Genomic DNA, 18577 nt, shown 5'->3' with positions numbered 1-18577 from the left:
TAGGCTTTGTTATATGGTTCTCCTTGGACATTCATTGGCAAACATGAGTGTTCTTTCTTTGCTTTGCTATTTTGACTGCTAACAAAGCCCTCTATATTGTGACTGATCTCAAAGTTTCCAAGATGTCTTTGCGTCGGTATTTGGAGCCGGGAAAGTTAGGTGCACGTGGGCACTGGAACATCACATGCCCTCATTCTCGACTCTTACAAAGCAACAGAGATGATGGTAACCAGGCGAGCTAAGTTAGTTTTGGATTTGTTCCGGAGCTGATTCAATGTAAACAGATATTTTTAGACGATGGACATTTTAAAATGTCATGTTACCAACCATTTATCTACTGTGCTGCAGTTATATGACTGCGTTTTTTTTTCCTTCCTGACGATGTTGCAACTATGAAGGGTCACAGGCAAACCATAAATACTAATGCAACATACATATGAAATTAATCAACTGAGGATCACTTCTCTGGCATGTATGCTAGTGGAGACAGAAGGAAACTGGGTCTAATCAATTACAGCGAATCAATCTAGGTCTTGGTATTGCTGGTGAGAGCAGCTTCAGTTGTGTCCATAAGTGCAGTTGAAGAGGGAGAATCCAAAGAATAGATGTTTGAAGTCTTTATGCCTCAAATTAAGTCATTTGTCATGAGTTGTGCTGGTTTTTGTTTTATTTCATTTCTTAGTATTTTAAAAACCCTATCAGTACTCTATTTCAGATCTTGGATGATAAGCTAACTTGAATACACACACAGACACACACACACACACACACACACACACATTCAAATTAGGGTGTAAGTCAGAGGAGATGTTGGCCATTTATACATTGATAGAGAATATGAAGTGAGTGGGAATATTTCTATGGGTTCAAGTTTGCATTTCCATGTAAAGACTAAAGGATAAAAATATCAACCCTGAAACATGACATCAAATTAGATCACCTGTCTTAAACCAGTTATTTAAATTGAAATTTATTTTTTTCTAAGGCTCAAAATTCAAAGCAGAGGGTTTATATTAATGGGTGAATTATTTCCTTACGTTAGTTACGCTGTGATTATATTAAATGTTGCCTCAATTAAGAGAAAAATAACCGTTGCCTCTCTGGCCTTTGCTTTATATTTGATTCATCTTAAACAAGACTTTGAGATGAGTGGGTTTACCCATTTGTTGATTTCGCGTAATACAATCTGAGACGTTCAAGAATTGGTTGATAGTACCTCTCTCCCTTTGTGTTCCATCAGACTTAGTGGAAATACCTTGTGAACATAATGCTGGCTGTCCTGGGTTCTCTTCCATGTTCTGCCAAAAATATCCTTGTGACCTTGGACAAGTCACATAACAGTTTATATAAGTAGGGAAGCTACTGGATATCTAGTACACTGGATATGCATTACCTATCTATTGAGTTCATATTCTCTGTCAATCACTAAAAGACAGCCAGGGATGTAACATTTTTAGCTTTAAAATTACATCGTTCTGGTTTTCAGAAATTCATTGCAATATAAAATACATGGTGAGTGTCTCTCAGAAACTGTATGATTTATGGTAAAGGCCTTGTTTACGAGAGATTCTGCAGATCGTGGGCACCGACCGACTACCTTGCTCCTAAGATGTCAGGTTGGGAAAGAGAGAAAAAAGAGAGACATCTTTGACCATGATGTTAGAACCCATGGTCCGGACAGCTTCTGCCAGACAGACTTAGTTTATGTAAGAGAGGAAACGTGGAGGTGCAGATGTCCGTGTCAAGGTCTGAAATAAAAATAGGGCATGTGAAATCAGAATGAGACACAAGTCTCCAGAAGGGCTTGTGGCTCTTATAAGCACATTGTGACTTCCCACTGAGAGGCACGAGCTCATTCATTTCATTCATTTTAATTAAAGATGGCAGGCGGGAGCTAAAGAATGTTGTCTGAGTTGTTGCCTGTTTCTTCTTGGCTTATCCCTGTTGATTTCTCTCACATCCCCCTCCTTTCTGACTAATCTCTGTCTTCGTGATCCCCTGCTACTTGTCCCCAACAACTTCAGTATTGGACTCAGAAAAGTGTTGAGGATGGGGCCATTGGGCCCCTGTGAGGCCTGAGAGCAACAGTTCCTAATGTTTGTCGGAGAGAGAGCTGGCATGGGGGCCAGGACAGTGGCCCGTCTTCTTGGTGTGTGGATTCAGGCTAGAGGACACTTTCCAGCTCTGAAATATATCTAGGTATCTGCCAGGGCACCAAGATTCATGACCTGTGAACACATCGGAAAAACAAAAAACAAAAACTGGGCAGTTGTTGGGAAAGTTCTTGGTGGGAACTTTGACCCTGTTTGTGTTCCTTCCAGTCTGGCAAATGGGGTATCTGGTTGGACTCAACATGCTCTTTCTCTCGATGGCTACTGGTAGATAGAGTTGTGTTCATATTGTGTTCCTATGACAATCTGTAGTGTCCTCTTGGCACAAAAGCCCTGGGGTTTCTTATTAATATCCTCTAACTTTTACTGATGAAGAAGCTGGGAGCAGAGATCACAGACCACAGGGTATCACTGGAACTCAGGCTCAAGGCCTCCAACTCAGAATTACGTTTCCTTCTCACTCCACCCCAATCCCTGCAACAGGACAGTCCAGCCAGGTGTAGACTTGATGCTCTGTCGGGAACTCACGTCTCCTCGTAGATTTCACGGTAAAGCCTCAAACAGGTTACTACCACAGAGAGTAACCACCTGAGAGGCGAGTTTACACACACACTGCCTCAATAGAGAGTCGGAGCGGAGAGAGCTTTTTGGGGTGACACTTCACGTTTCTCATAACTACAGAACTGTCTTGACCTGGCCATGGCACGTTTACACAGGACCCACATCTCTCTTCCGTGGAGGCTATAACGGAATAGGTGGCTTTCCTAAATCACTATGGAAACATGCACGGGCACATTTGTAATACAAAATAGAATCACTTGAAGTCCGTTTTTAAGATCTGGACAAATGCGTAATATGGCTTATCTCAAAAAGACTATTGTTTTACTATCATTTTAGACTGACAGTCTCTGAAATGTTTAATGGTTCAAATCGGTATGTTTAAAAGATTTAGCATCCCTGTACTTCAAGGAAGACCCTAATAGAGCGCAGGTGGGTGGTGCCCCCCCTCAAGCACAAGGCTACGGAGCAGTGACAGTCGGTCAGCGTGCAAGTCTGAGTGTGGAGTGCACAAGCACATATAATTTTCCAATAATCCATTTTTCAATACCGAAAATACAAGCAAGGGCACTCTCAGGAGAAGCTACTTGGAAAATTGTTAAGAACAATAATAGGATTAGCTTTATTTTCATTGAATTTGGAGTGAAATTACCAACTCAGCTATGTTTTATGCAAGTGTTACCATGGCTACAGCGGAACAGTCTAAATGTGGTGAATGATGTCATGTGCCAAAATTATCCATACATTAAATGTGGAGGGGTTCGTCATCTAAACCGAATCCACTCTATATACATTAGATAAGGCTGACTTTTTTTTTTTTTTTTATACTAGTCAGGTTCTAATTTTCTACAGGCTAGCTTCTTACCAATACCCTACTGTAGCAGAGAGCTGTCATTTCTAATTCTCTTTGCCCCATGCTCTGGTAATTATGATTTTTCTTGCAATTCAAAACATGGTTAGCAGTGAAGCTAGTCAACTTTTCTTTATTTCTGAACTGATTTGACCGTCTAGCCTATAGCTCATAACCCAGGAAATATCAAGGAGAAAGTAAATTGATTTTATTTCAGAGTTAACCTACTGTGGTGTCTAAATTAAGACTTGGTGGTTAAAGGGATGAGGAACAGATAGTCTCGACAGGAAACAACTAATGGAGCGTTTACAACCTTTCAAACATGCATCCTATCATGAGAATAATTTATGCATCCCCTTCTGGGACAGGTAGCCTGTGAGTAGGGTAGAGAAGGAAAGGAAACGAAGAACAGGAAATGCACTTAAAAAGCATCCCCAAACACACGTAAATGCATCAATTCCTCGAAAGTCTTCAATGACTGAGGCTCAGGCCATCCAAAAAAACCCCAAATGCCTTATTGTGCCATTCAAGGCTTTGCACTGCACACACAGCCTGCCCTCCATATGACCACACCTCACGCCAAGCATCCTTCAGTTTTGCCTCACTGAACACATCCTGTCTTCACTGAAGCACATATTTGCGTCCCTTGCACATGTGTTCAGGTGTATGGGAATCCCACACCAACCAATTTAATAGACGTTCAATCACTGTAACTTGATCTTAGCCAAATGTCCGAGAAGCGATTATCACTGTAACGCTTACAATGTCCTATAGACGGCAGCCCACTTAAGTCCTACAGGTGCAACAGTCTGTACGGTCTCCTCCCCTGGAAAATGTCACTGATAACAAAGGCAAGAATGATTCTGGGCTGCTTTGGATTCGACCTGCCTCATTCTACCAGTAGAACATGTTACTTTATGATTTCCTAAGGTTTCGGTTATTCACTAACCAGTATAACTCCACCACTTTGTCTCTCTGCATTGTACAAGGCGACACTTGAGGGGACCGAAAGAAGTTTTGGAACTGCGCTTTATTTTGTCCCATTAACCAAGCATAATCTCGCTATGAAACCAATCTAATCAGGGCCTTGCTAAAGCCAACACACAACTTCAAAGAAACTGGAGAAGCTGAGTGAGCTTCAAAGAAGCCTTGAAGGGTCAATTAACACCTGCGATGTTTATCCAGCTTGTCACTTAATTGAGATGTGACTTGCTGCTTATTTAATTTCTAATGAGGAAGGATTATAGAGGCTTACCCAGAGTGGTGAACTCCCTGGAAGGAACTCTTCCACTCCCCTGCCCAAGGTAGAAGAAAAGGAAGGACGCTCCCCTCTCCCCTTATTTTATTTAACTGTTCATCTTGAAATTATTTTATAGAGAATTTGCAGAGCTAGCTCAGAAAGGTGCTGTGTATCCTGAACCCACCTCCCTCCAATGTTCACGTCTTATACAACCATAGTATAATTATGGAAACCAAGAAAGTCATTCCGCCAGCAGGCAACTAACTAATGTACAGACTGATGTGAATTTTTCCGGCTGTCCTGCTGGTGTGATTGTTCTGCTCCTGGAGCCACCAGGCAGTGAGCTAGGCTTCTTTTACCTCCTCCAGCCTGTGACTGTTTTGCGTCGTCTCTCTTTGTTTCCATGACCTTGACTTCCCTCATGTCAACAAGTCGGTCCGGTCACGTAACTCTGGAAAGGCAATGGCATTATTCAGGAACATGGAGACTATATAGCAATGTCCCTTTACCCCCAGTCGAAATAACTGGGGTTTCTTTCTATCATGTTTTCCATTTTAAATTTAAATTCAGGAATCATAGTCCACAAAGCTGTTATAATACATGCATGTCAGCATTTTTTGTGGACTCCTGTGACTGCACTTTATTTTGTTCCCATTAACCAAGCATAACCTCGCTATTAAATCATAACCAATTTATGCTTTCATAGCATAATAAGCATGACATAAACAAGAAACAAGTATCACATATGTATGTATGTATGTATATGTAGAGATATGTGTGAATTTCTGTGTATTGTTTGTATATATATATGTATATATACATATGTACACGTGTTTGTGTGTGTATATATATCCATGTATATATGTACATATGTACACACACACATATGAATTTCTATTTTTTTCTGAACCTCTACAAACTGGCCAGAAGTCTAAGGATATAACTAACACGATATTATTTTAGCCCTTTTCCTAAACCCTTTTCCTTTTTTAAAATTTTATTCTCAAGTTAGTTAACATACAATGTAGTCTTGGCTTCAGGAGTTGACCCAGTGATTCATCTCTTACAAATAACACACAGTGCTCATCCCAAAAAGGATCCTCCTTAATTCCCATCACCCACTTACCCCACCCCCATCAACTCTCAGTTTGCTCTCTGTATTTAAGAGTCTCTTACGGTTTGACTCCTGAACCCCTATTTTAATTAAAATATTTTTATAAAAAATATTGTAATATTTTGTAATCGAGTAATGTATTTTTACAGACACTGTACTGAATGGTAATATTCATTGATTGATGGCTATGTACCAGGCAAGTGGAAACAACAGCCACTTCTTGGAGATGCTGCTGTCCCCATTTTAGAGATGAGGAAAACAAAACCCAGCAGAGTTCAGTCTCTTCCCACACAGCTACCAGGTAGCAGAGTGGGGATGTAAACAGAGACCGTCCTCAGCCGTATTTCCAGCCATATTTAAATGCGTCAAGATGGTATTTCTTGATTGGCTTTAAACCAGGAGAATAAATGCAGTATGCTGGTGCTTCAACACCAGCCCATCTCAGCGGACCCCAAGGAAGACGTGAGTCCACGTCAAGTCCAGTCAGCCCTGTTACTTTGTGCTGTTGTCATCATGAAATATGCTTCTCAACTTTCCCTTTTTGTGTGTTGTTAACTATATAGCGAGGTAATAACAGATATACATACATATATATATACATACATATGTATGTATACTTTTGGGTACAAACGCAATCTAGGATACTGTAAGGATTCTAAGATGGGACATACGTGACCGGTCTGAAGTTATCATAAAGTTTTGGCCTAACAGTATAAATACTGAGGCTTCTTGATACAACTCTGGCTCATTTAAATTGTAGGGAGATGGGGGAAACAATGGCCAGCTTAGATCATCTCAAACCTGTTGTTACCTCCACCACAAAACTCCAAAGAGAAATAAAGGAAAATTTATTTGATAACAGCTAATTGTAGCCAAAGGAGAATTTCTACCTTGAAATATGACATTCTTTTGCCTGTCTCATCCAAACGATATTTATTTTTTCTGAGAAGGTTAGGGAATCCCTCCCCCCCACCATCTTGAAATCATTTTGCAGAGAATTTGCCGAGCTACCTCGGAGAGTTGTTGTATATCCTGAACCCACCTCCCTCTAATGTTAATATCTTCTACAACCATAGTATAATTATGGTAAAAGCCGTTTGCACATAGTATAATTACAGTAAAACCAGTTCGCACTCTCCGCCCGCCTCTCGCATTGGTCGCCAGCGGCCCTGGGACGCTGGCAGTAAAGGAGTCTCTGGAAGTGATGTTGCTCTCCTACAGGCGGAGCGAAACAGGCAGGCTGTGTTTGCAAAGGTTCCAAATGGGGTAATTTTTTAAGGCACTTACTCCCTCCCATTTTCCCCAGATGCACCTTCTGCTGGCACTGAGGGGCCTTTCATGCTGGAATTCACCTGGAGAAGACAAGCAGGAGGGCTCTACTGGGCCAGCAGGAAGCTTCTGCCTTATTCTCAGTCTTTCAGCTTGTGTGTACCCAGTTCAGTCCCAGGCAGGTGCACTGGAGGGGAGGGGCTTCCCGCCATGCTCTCTCCTCCCCGGTGTACAGGGCTATCCACAGGGGCCACTGCGCCACTTCCTTGCACGAATTAAGTCTGACTTGGCTGTTGGCTCACAAATGTCTGAAATACCACCTGAGTAGTTCATCTTAGGGTAACTTTCATTTCGGCTGGAATCAACCTCCAAAACTTCAGATGTACACGATTGAGGAAGCTAAAACATGACCTATTCTAGTGAATAAATAATTGCATTGTAGAAAATCGATATAGTTTACTTATGGTAAACTTATGTAGTAGCCATGGAGAAAAGGCAGTATTTTCTCCTATGACTGCATGCATGATGACCAGACCAAGGAATAACAGAAGAGAGAAAAATAAACCATATCTGCCTCCTGATGATGGGAACCATTGGAAAGATAGATAAGTATCCCGGGGAGAGTCCCAGAGCCATGTTTCTGTGTCACAATCAGGGCAGATCCCACACCGCAGAAAGCACAACTTTGTCGCAATATTGCTCTTGTCATGAGGCACCCCCACGGCTTGACCTCAGTTTATTGGAAAATACATTGCCAACGTGGATGGAACTGGAGAGTGTTATGCTAAGTGAAATAAGTCATACAGAGAAAGAGAGATACCATATGTTTTCACTCTTATGTGGATCCTGAGAAACTTAACAGAAGACCGTGGGGGAGGGGAAGGAAAAAAAAGAGAGGGAGGGAGGCAAGCCATAAGAGACTCTAAAAACTGAGAATAAACTGAGGGTTGATGGAGGGTGGGAGGGAGGGGAGGGTGGGTGATGGGCATCGAGGAGGGCACCTGTTGGGAGGAGCACTGGGTGTTGTATGGAAACCAATTTGACAATAAATTTCATATTTAAAAAAAAGAGAAATACACTTCCTATAACTTATTTATGTTGGAGACAATGGGGAAATTTTTCCCCCTTAGAGATTTGAATTCATTTTGCAAAATACATGTTTTTTGTAGTCACAGGTCTGTCCTTTTGTATGTGGTCTTTTGTCCAGGGAATGAAAGAAGTACAATTAAATTAACATTTTTAAATAAATTTGCCTTTTAAAAACACACTGCCTTTCATAGAGAGTTCTATTTTACTTATCCTCAAATAATCATTGCAGACTTTCATTTATTCCCCAGGTCACTCAATTTGTACCTCATGGTGTTCCAATTATATATGTTGAGATCTTCATTTAAAGTTTCTCTCACAAGTCTGAATATCGAATTTTTCTCTTTCTTCTTAAAATAAAGTCTGTATAATTTCATGGAGGACTGGTTCGGAGAATAAGGTAATTTTGTGCAATCCAACACTTCGGATTCATCCTACCGGTACACGATGCCATGCAAGCTTGATAAGCCCTTTAAATGAACAAGGGCTGGGAGCATTAACATTTCCCATCTTTTGACTTTCATAAATAAAAGCACCTAAGTTATTCTGATTTGGAACCCTTGAGGGAATTACAGTGTCATTTCTTAATAAACATCTACATCTTGGAGGTTTTGATTCTCATGCAAGGTGAATTTTAGCATAGGTGGAACATGAGAAATCAAACACCATCACTTTATTGTGTGGAAGAGAAAGCCGCATCCTAAAATACGAAGTGCCTGCCCTACATGCACCATTGGTTGGTGAAGAGAGAAGCTAAGTCTTCTGTCTGTTATCAGAGCTACTTGTGCCCTACTGGGAAGCTGGGGGCGTGGGGGGAATATCCCCTTTTATTCCTCCTTTTCTTCCTGGAAGCAGGCAGGACAGCAAGGTTGCCAAGGCAAGACTGTGGATTCAGCTCTCGGTGTCAATCACACTTGGGCTCTGGTTTTGGATGGGCAACTTGGTGAGCCCCATGACCTAGAGCAGATTTGCTCTCTGCAAGTTGCGGATCCCTGTCTGTAAGATGGAAATGATCACGACAGGCCCTCGGAGGCTTGTTAAATGGAGCAAATGAGGGAAGGTTTGTAAAGCCCTCATCACAATGCCTCCCAAACGCAGCGATTTCTTTAATGAGCTGCATGCTTGTGACTCTAAGAAATGGTCCCGTCACAAGTTCAGATTTCTACCTTAGAACCCAACAACAAGCTTTTAAAGTGAAAATCTTGATTTAAGAAAAAAAAAAAACACAACTTAGTTTCTAACTTGCTCTTCAGTCAAAAGTCTATTTTCATTAAATAAGTTTGAAATGCTTGAAATTAGAAAATCACTCTTCTATGCTGGACTTTTAAAACGTGTCTTATCAGACAAATCCCTCTGATAATAAAAGCTACAGTCATAAAATTGCTTTACAAGAAAAGTTAGAACCAAGTTGCAGAGCTCCCTTTGTTTTTGGCAATGTGTTTAACCGTAGTAAATCATTTTTAATATTCAGGGATATCACTGTATTCACCATTCACTTTCTTGGAAATCCACATGCTATATGGGTCCAGATCATTATATTATTAATGGTATACAACTTAGTAAAAAAAGGGGGGGGATCAGTAGAATTTATACTAAAGCATGGATGAATCTATTTAGCAAATACTGTTTGAGTACATAGCATGTGCTAGAAGTTGTGATATGTGCTTGTCTAGTGCTTCTCAAATTTTTATGTGTGCAGGAATCACCTGAAATCTTCTTAAAATGCAGATTCTGATTCAGTAGAGTTGGGGTAGTGAGATTCTTCATTTGTAACAAACTTCCAGGTGATAAGGAGGCTACCATTTGGTGGACCAGATGAGCAGTGAAGTTCTAGAGTGTTTGTGGATGAAACATATTTGACAGTGAGTTAAGTAGAGTCCTATCTAGTTAAATTTCAGCTGTAGACTATAGCTTATCGTACACCACATCCTCAGAACTTACTCATCTTATAACTGAAATTCGGTGCCCTTTGGCCAACATCTTCCCATTTCCCCCAAGCCCCAGAAACTACCATTCTATCCCTGATTTTATGCGTTCACCTTTTTTTTTCCCTAATGTAGATTTCACATCTAAGTGATATGTGAAATACCATCCAGTGTTCGTCTTTCTCTGCCTGCCATTTTACTTAGTATAATGCCCTCGGGGTCCATCCCTACTGTTGCAAATGGCAGGATTTCCTTCTCTTTTAAGGCTGGATGATATTCCATTGCACATATACACCACATTAGCTTTATCCACTCATCCGTTGAGGCACACGTAGGTTGTCTTGCCTGTTGTGAATAATAGTTCAGTGAACGTGCAGTGTGGGTGTGGCTCACTCCTCAAGATAATGATTTCTTAGATTTCTGCTTTTGATATCTTACTGGCCGGTGTGACTCAAAGATCAGGTAGAGGACATCACATTCACCAAACATATTTGACAACGAAGCCTCTTTTTGACAGAAAATAGATTAACATGTGGGAATAGGGGTCTGTACGTGGCTGTCCCTCTCAATGTGGTGCAGACACTGGTCTGACCTTAGCCCTCTTAGTATTTACTTTCCATTGTGTACTTTAAGCTGAGAGTGTCTTGATTCCAGCCTGCTGTTTCTTCTCCCATGGCTCCAATGCATTTTCTCTGTCTACAAAGTCTTCTCTTCTGTGCTGCCAGGAAAGCCCTAGTAATCCTCAACAGCTGAGCTGTTCTTGTCAAAAGGGAGCTGGCCTTGGATGAAAAGAGACGATAGGTTAACCATTGTGCCCTTCCCCTCGGAGTTGGGCAATTTGGCTTAGTTATTCAGACTCCCAGTTTTTGTTTCCTGACTATAAAATGAGGTTAATAATGCCCATCTTGCTGGGTGAAGGTTAAAATATAGGTCAGGATCTGTCGATGTACCCAGTGTAGAGATGCCTGATAGACTGTATCCATTAGTGATCATGATGCTGTGTATGAAAAATGACAAATGAGCAAGAGACTAACGAGACACTACCAGAGCTTGAGGAGAGAGAAGTAATTCCCGAGTGAGGTCATCAAAGAATATTTCACAGAAAAGTTGGGATGTGACATGCACCCTGGGAGTAGAAAGGGTCTGGATAGAAAATGTGTATGGGTATTGTAAGCACGGGGTGTATAACATAAAAAGTACAGATGTGGAGAAGCACGAGAAATATTCAGGTGGTATGAGAGAGAGCAATCTATTATCTTTGATGGAACAAAATGCCGTAATTTTTGATGGTAGGTTCTATTTTTTCATGATAAAATGTTCATTGTGTTCCTGATATCTACTCATGTAAAGAGAATAGTGCTTCAGGAAGCTGAAGGTGATTTTGGCATGTTGGAGGGATTGGAAAAGAGGAAAGGGAAGATAATAAACAGTTACAAGTGTCTGTGAGGAGGACACACAGAATTAGACTGTGTGGTCACAGGGGTAGAAAGACAAAGCAAAGAAATGATGCTGTTGGTAGCCACTAAAGTAGGATGCTGGACTTTGCAAATAGATGTTCAGGGCCCTTCAACTTTCAGCTTAAGCTAGGAACTTGTTAACAATCCAAATGTCCAGGACTCACGGCTCTGAAGTTTGGGGATGGCTGGGTGTGTCCAAGGATGTCCATTTTCATCAGCACTCTGGAAGCATTTGAGGGAACTCAACTTTTAGAACGATGTGGGTGATACATGTAGAAAGCTTTATCTCATAGCTAGAGCGAGGGCAGTTACTCTTGGCTACATTTCCTCTGCCTGCACTTCATTCTCCTGCCACCACAGAGTACTGCCTCCTTTAAAACAGAAATGCTCTTGGGAGACTTTCTAAGGCAGTGGGTCCCAAATGACCTGAGGGACCCTGTTCATTTCACCTTATCACTCCCAGCAGTGTGAGCCTGGATCGAAGAGTGGGTTCCTCCTATAAGGAAGTAGGGAAAGAAGCAGAACCACAGGAAATAGCAAAGAGCCAGGGTGGGGTTCTGCCTTAACCTGGAGTAAGAATATAATGAAGGAAACTCTTGGGCCAGAGTTAGTAAAAAGAAAAAGACAAAATCTGGTTAATGCAGAAGGATTTGGAATGTACGAAGCAGGAAAGCATGATAAATTGGAAAATCAAAAGTATTTGGTGGCCAGACAGACCCAGGGAAAATGCTCCACACTCAGAAAGTCTTGGTAAGAACTCTGATATTTACCTTGTACACGTTTCATGACAGTATAGATTAGTTTTGTGAAGAAATGTGTTGGAGAGGAATAATTTTTCTCTGCCCTTCAAGATTCTTCTGGTGGGTCTAAGAATTAAATTGACACGAGACAGATTAACAGGACAACATCTTATTTCATTACATATGTAACAAAACATCAGAGGTTCCAAAGACAGGCAAAATCAGGCACATTGTCCTTCTGGACTACAGAGAAGGGGGTAGGGCTCTGAGGCTTCAAAGGGGAAGAAGGCAATTCCCAGGAATGATGGAAAGAGTACATGGTGGTTAAACAGATGTTTGCTGCGCCACACAGAAACAGTGGGACAAAGAGAGGACTTCCATCAAGCAGGCCTTGCCAGGGTCCTCCCTGGTTCACATTATACTGTGTTTATCTGTGGTGATAGTGCTCCTCCCGCAGAGGAGGTCCTCAGTCTACATTCTTGTAGACAGTTAGCCAGGGCTGGGGGTGGCAAAAAGAAAGACCTTGTTTTGAATCTTTTGTTTCTTAAAAAATAATCAGCCTAGGGGTGCCTGGGTGGCTCAGTCCATTAAGCATCTGACTTTGGCTCAGGTCGTGATCTCACAGTCCATGAGTTGGAGCCCCGTGTCGGGCTCTGTGCTGACAGCTCAGAGCCTGGAGCCTGCTTGGGTCCTTCTCTCTCTGTCTCCTTCTCTCTCTGCTCCTCCCCTGCTCCTGCTCTCTCTCTCTCAAAAGGAGATAAACATTAAAAAATGTTTTAAAATAATAAAAAAAAAATAATCAGCCTAAAATAATCCACATGCCTGAGACATGTATTTTGGGGTGGCAAATTTTGGTCGCGTCCAGCCTCAAATACTAGAAGGCAGCCAGCACCCCACACAGGGAAACTGTTAGTATTTAAAAGGAGAGCAAGCAAGTAAGCAGAATTATGTGCACGTTTTCTTTAACTGTTGAAACGTGGTAATGGCCAGTTTTTAAGCAGTGATTCTATTTAAAAGTATGTGTGAGTGAGTGTGTGTGTGTGTGTGTGTGTGTGTCCCAACAAGAAGGTAGTTATGCATATATTTATTCTCTATTGAAAAAGAAGAAGAAAACAGTGTAATATGTAATCCTAATGAATAGAAACAGATATGCCTGCTTAAAAAATCATTTATTCTCAGCAAATGTGCCTTGTTGATGATGGGGGAATATCCTAATGCATAAAGTGGGACTTTAATTTATAACACATCGGTGCTTCTTGGGTACCTTCTAATTTGCCACCAGCTGTGAGAAGGGACGAGGAGGGGCCATTTGCATCCATCATGCCACATCCCAAAGTTTGGAGGAGCGCAGGATCTACGGTGTCATTTTTCATACGGGTCACACCTGAGTACCATAAAACCTGCAATGTTTTGAAAGCCGAGAATACGGATATCGTCCTAAAGAACTGGTCAGAGCAACAGTAGGGGATCAGTTATTTTTTTTCTGTATCTGGATAATCCACCTCTCCCCACCATCACCAAATTCAAATTTCTGTGTTATTTATAAGCTTTCTGTGAATCACACTCAACGCTGAGAGAGAAAGTATTAATTTTCTAAACATTCAAGGTTTCTTTTCCTTTTAGGCTTCCTACTTGCTCCTTTTTATCCCTTCCCCGAACTTCTTTCTGTTTCCTGCATTTTCTCACTCACGCACATGCACGTGCATTTGTATATTTGAGCATGCATATTACGGACTTGGAGCCCTGAACCAAGAAAACACTGTTTTTTGTTTTTTGTTTTTTTAAGAAAAGATTGACAGTTTGTTCAAATCGCGCTGTAGCTATACTTTTTCTTCCTTTAACTAAAAAAATTAAAATATTATACGTGGCTCATTTTTTTCTTAATATGCCCAGTTGAAAGTCAAAATATCGTGCTTATGGGGGTGCCTGGGTAGCTCAGTCTGTTAAGTGTCCAATTTTGGCTCAGATCATGATCTCACAGTTCCTGGGTTGGAGCCCCACGTCGGGCTCTGTGCTGACAGCTCAGAGCCTGGAGCCTGCTTCAGATTCCGTGTCTCCCTCTCTCTCTGCCCCTCCTCTGCTTGTGCTCTGTCTCTCAAAAATAAATGAAAAATTTTAAAATATTATAAATAAATAAATAAATAAAAGCATTAAATTTTTTTTTAAATATCATACTTATGAATGCTGGATTCAAAATGAGCTAGTCACTGTTTAACATCATATTCCATTATAGACCCTGCACTAAATGTGTCTCTTTATCTAGCAGTATCCTCTTAGAACCAAAGGTACTAATTGCTTTGAAATTGGACATTCTACATTGGAAAACAACTAGTCAGCCAAAGTCTACATTTGCTCTTTGGCAGTGATCAGAATGTGACTCAGTACACTGGGTGCATGTGTGAAATTTCAGTGAGAACATCAATCTGGCATTTGAAGTTAAGCCGGCCCCTGAGTTGGAGGTATTGTTTCACTGCGTGGATCATGTCTTCCAAGTCCAGCTAGGGGTTGTCGACCAGAATTTTCTGTGACCACTCCATGCACTAGAGCTACGGTGGGCGAGATGGTTCAAAGACCCCCTCAGGGAATGGCTGATGTGAGTAGCCACGGCCCGTAATCATGAAACATGCAGTGGAAATACGCTGCCTGCAATCTGCACAGGAGAAAACAAAGTCACACGTAAAAAGGGCTCACCACTGAAAGGTGCTCATATGGTGACTGTGGGCCGTTCTCTGTTCCACAGTTTGGGCACCTGTTTGCAGGGATGGCTTCCTACTTGCAGCAGTGGAAGTTTGATCGCACCGTTGCACGTTCTAGATGTGGGAGGACCATTTGATGTTTGAGATGTTTGAGACCCTTTAAATAGCTGGAAATTTGAAGGGAGAGAAGCCGGCAACCCCGGATTTCAATCACAGCTCCTGTGTGTGTTTCTTGGGCCGCCGACTCCCCTGCCTAAGGACCACTCTTAATCTGCAAAGTGGAGTTTTTCAATGTTGTTGTGAGGACTGGCAGTGGGGAGGTGGGGGCCAGGATGCCAACAGCCTCGCGCTGTACCGGGCACAGAGAGAGTTGCAACGGTGACAGTTACTGTCACTGTTGCCGCTGTGACCCTCCAGCAGCTTCCTCTTCCCCCTCTGTTTCTCTGTCACCATCTTCTGTGTCGCTCAGCTCTTGCCAGGGCCTGTGTTACCTTCTTTCTGTCTTTTGAACTGCTGAGACATCCCGATATTGTGTCCTGGGATCTGGCTTCCCTGGACAGCACCTTGCCACACATTGCTTAATAGGGTCCTTTCTAGAATAGTACTTCTTGGGGCACCTGGGTGGCTCAGTCGGTTAAGCGTCTCTTGATTCTGGCTCAGGTCATGATCTCACGGTTCATTTGATTGAGCCCTGCGTTGGGCTCTATGCCAACAGCATGGAGCCGGCTTGGGATTCTCTCTCTCTCCCTCTCTGTTGCTCTCCTGCTTATGTGTGCTCGCGTGCTCTCTCTCTCTCTCTCTCTCAAAGTAAGGAAACATTAAAATTTTTTAACTAGTATTTCTTATTGACTGGTGCACTTCTCCATGGATATATTAAATCTAAATGATGTGCAAATAATTTTTAAATTTATTTATTTTTAATTTACATCCCAATTAGTTAGCATGTAGTGCAGCAATGATTTCAGGACTAGATTCCTTAATGGCCCTGACCCACTTAGCCCAGCCCCCCCCCCACCCACAAGCCCTCCAGCAACCCTCTGTTCTCTGTATTTAAGAGTCTCTTATGTTTTGTCCCCCTCCCTGTTTTTATATTATTTTTGCTTCCCTTCCCTTATGTTTACCTGTTTTGTCTCTTAAAGTCCTCATATGAGTTAAGTCATAGGATATTTGTCTTTCTCTGACTGGCTAATTTTGCTCAGCATCATACCCTCCCATTCCATCCATGTGGTTGCAAATGGCACTCTGCCCATTACAGAGCGTTCATAACAGTCGTGATAAAAATCGTTCAGATCTGTGTATTGATTCTGTGTACCAAGCACGGTTGTAAGGGCTTCCCATATGTTGGCTCATTTAATTCTACCCACGACCCTTGATGTGTGCACCCTTCTCATCCCTACTTTGCAGACAAGGGAGCGAAGGCACAGAGAGATTATGGATATCACTCAACCTCATACAGCCCATAAAAGCACAGCCACGATTTAAACCTGAGCCTCCTAACTTCACAGACGGGGGTTGTCTCTAACTAGGTTTGCACTAAGGGAGCCTGGCAGATGAAGTGTTTGTAGTGAGTGCTTCGCAGCTGGGGGACCCACTGAAGAACGAGGGGCCAAATGCATGTGAGCAGGCTTGGGGGGCTTTTTGTCACCTGTTATTGCGTGTATGACTTCAGAAGTGACCAAAGAGTCTTCAGTTAGGGGACTTTCCGAATCGAAGAAATTATGGCCTGGGGCCACGGAAAGGCAACTTGAAGGGGGACATTATTTGTTTATCACATTTAAAAAGCCAAATTTTAGGGGCACCTGGGTGCTTCAGTCAGTTAAGCGTCAGACTCTTAGTTTCAATTCAGGTCATGATCTCACAGTTCGTGAGTTTGAGTCCCTGCCTTGGGCTCTGCACAGGCAGTGAGGAGCCTACTTGGGATTCTCTGTTTTCCTCTCTCTCTGCCTCTCCCCTGCTCCCTCTCTCTCTCTCTCTCTCTCTCCAAAAAGTAAATAAACTTAAAAAAAATAAATTTAAAAAATTAAAAATTAAAACAAAATGCAAAATTTTAGTCATGTGTTGTAAAAAGTTGTTCTGAGAGATTTAGGTAGAGAAGGTTGCATTCTCTCCCCTGGAGAAAATTTATTCTTTATTTTTGTAGCACTTGTGCATAGAGCATAAGGACCACGATTTTTCTATCTGATAGTCTCTTGATGTTTCAGCAAATTGGGTTACACAAACAGTGAGCAATGGGGGTAAACTAACCACGTGGGCACGTGTGACTGGGAAGGTGGAGTTTGCACACAGCAGTTTGACATTAAGGAGCCCCGGGGGTGGGTGGCTGTGTGGACCTCAATGCTGGGCACGATGTAGTCCTTTATGGGAGCCCCAGGGGAAATGTCAGGGATGCTCTGGAGTGGTGGTGGGAGTTTCAGCCTGAAAAGACTACGGTCACCTGCAAATTTGAAAGGATTTGCAGACAGGCCAGCTAGCAGCCAGCATAGCCATGGGGATGTCATCTCTGAGGCCCGGAGCGGGAGGTGGGGGGGCACAGGAGCACGCCCCCTCGGTCCCAGTGAGAAGTCTCTGTGTGGGATGGGACCGAGAGCTCGCCACTTCACATCTTTTTGGGAGAAAAATCTAGGAAGAGTAGAAGGTACCAAATTGTCCACATTTGGAAAGAAAAAAAAAAAAGGCAGATACTAGTGAATTTTTCTTTGGAAAAAAAAATCTGGATAATGTTGGCATAATTGTGCAGCAGTAATGTATCCTGGGGAGTAACTGACCAGGGAAATTAGCTGAAGGGGGTACCATTGTGCTCAGAGTGTGGAACAGCAAAGTAAAGGAACCCCCCCCCACCCAACATGGAAAAGTGACACGCAGTAGATAGAAAGTCGGACCACAGGTGCGTTAGTCGGGGTCTGATGTCAGGTTTCTCTGGCCAGAGGATGGGAGGCTATCTTATGCTGTTAGGAATGCATCCCTTATGCAACCCAACATAAATCTGAAATTCAGGAATCGCCTGCAGCCCCTTCCTGGTACCTCATCAGTTATGACCTAAGATAGCATTAAAATGTGCTCGGTGTGCTAAGTACTCACTGGTCCCCTGATGCTTCTGTTCCCACATATGCTGACAGTTGATAGTATGCATAAGTCATCCAATCCTTGAACAGGCTGACGTTAAATCACAAATCAGGAGCTGCTTTATAAACTGGAAAACACTATAGGACGATGAAACCCATTTTATCTTTAAGAAAATGTGGAAGAGAGACAAGAGAGAAAAGTAACCAACTGGGAATTGAGGATGGGGTTTTGATGAGCCTGCAGGTTAAACACAGTTGAGGTATTTCTAAGACAACACACAGTATAAAACACCTGGGATAAAATGCTTGATGTCTTGACTCTGGCTGAGGATATAGGCAAATGGTCTTTTTGGAGCATGCCAAACAGGTTTTCATGAGAGTGTCTGTGATATAAACAACCCTTAAAATTTAGATAGTTTTCTACACGGCCTTAGTCTGCTCAGGCTGCTTTGACAAAGTACCATGAACT

The 18577-nt window shown here is 42.3% G+C and overlaps 1 protein-coding gene across 5 annotated transcripts in view; it reads left to right on the top strand.

Annotated features, from left to right (window-relative positions):
- Nucleotides 1-18577, top strand: part of CSMD1 (CUB and Sushi multiple domains 1) — a 2016488-nt gene that overhangs the window by 1008529 nt on the left and 989382 nt on the right. The window lies entirely within an intron of this gene.

Source organism: Neofelis nebulosa, chromosome 3 (genome assembly GCF_028018385.1).
Source record: "Neofelis nebulosa isolate mNeoNeb1 chromosome 3, mNeoNeb1.pri, whole genome shotgun sequence".
NCBI classification, from domain to species: domain Eukaryota; kingdom Metazoa; phylum Chordata; class Mammalia; order Carnivora; family Felidae; genus Neofelis; species Neofelis nebulosa.
Note: the sequence above shows the minus strand (reverse complement) of the source record. Positions and strands in the feature narration are given on the sequence as shown.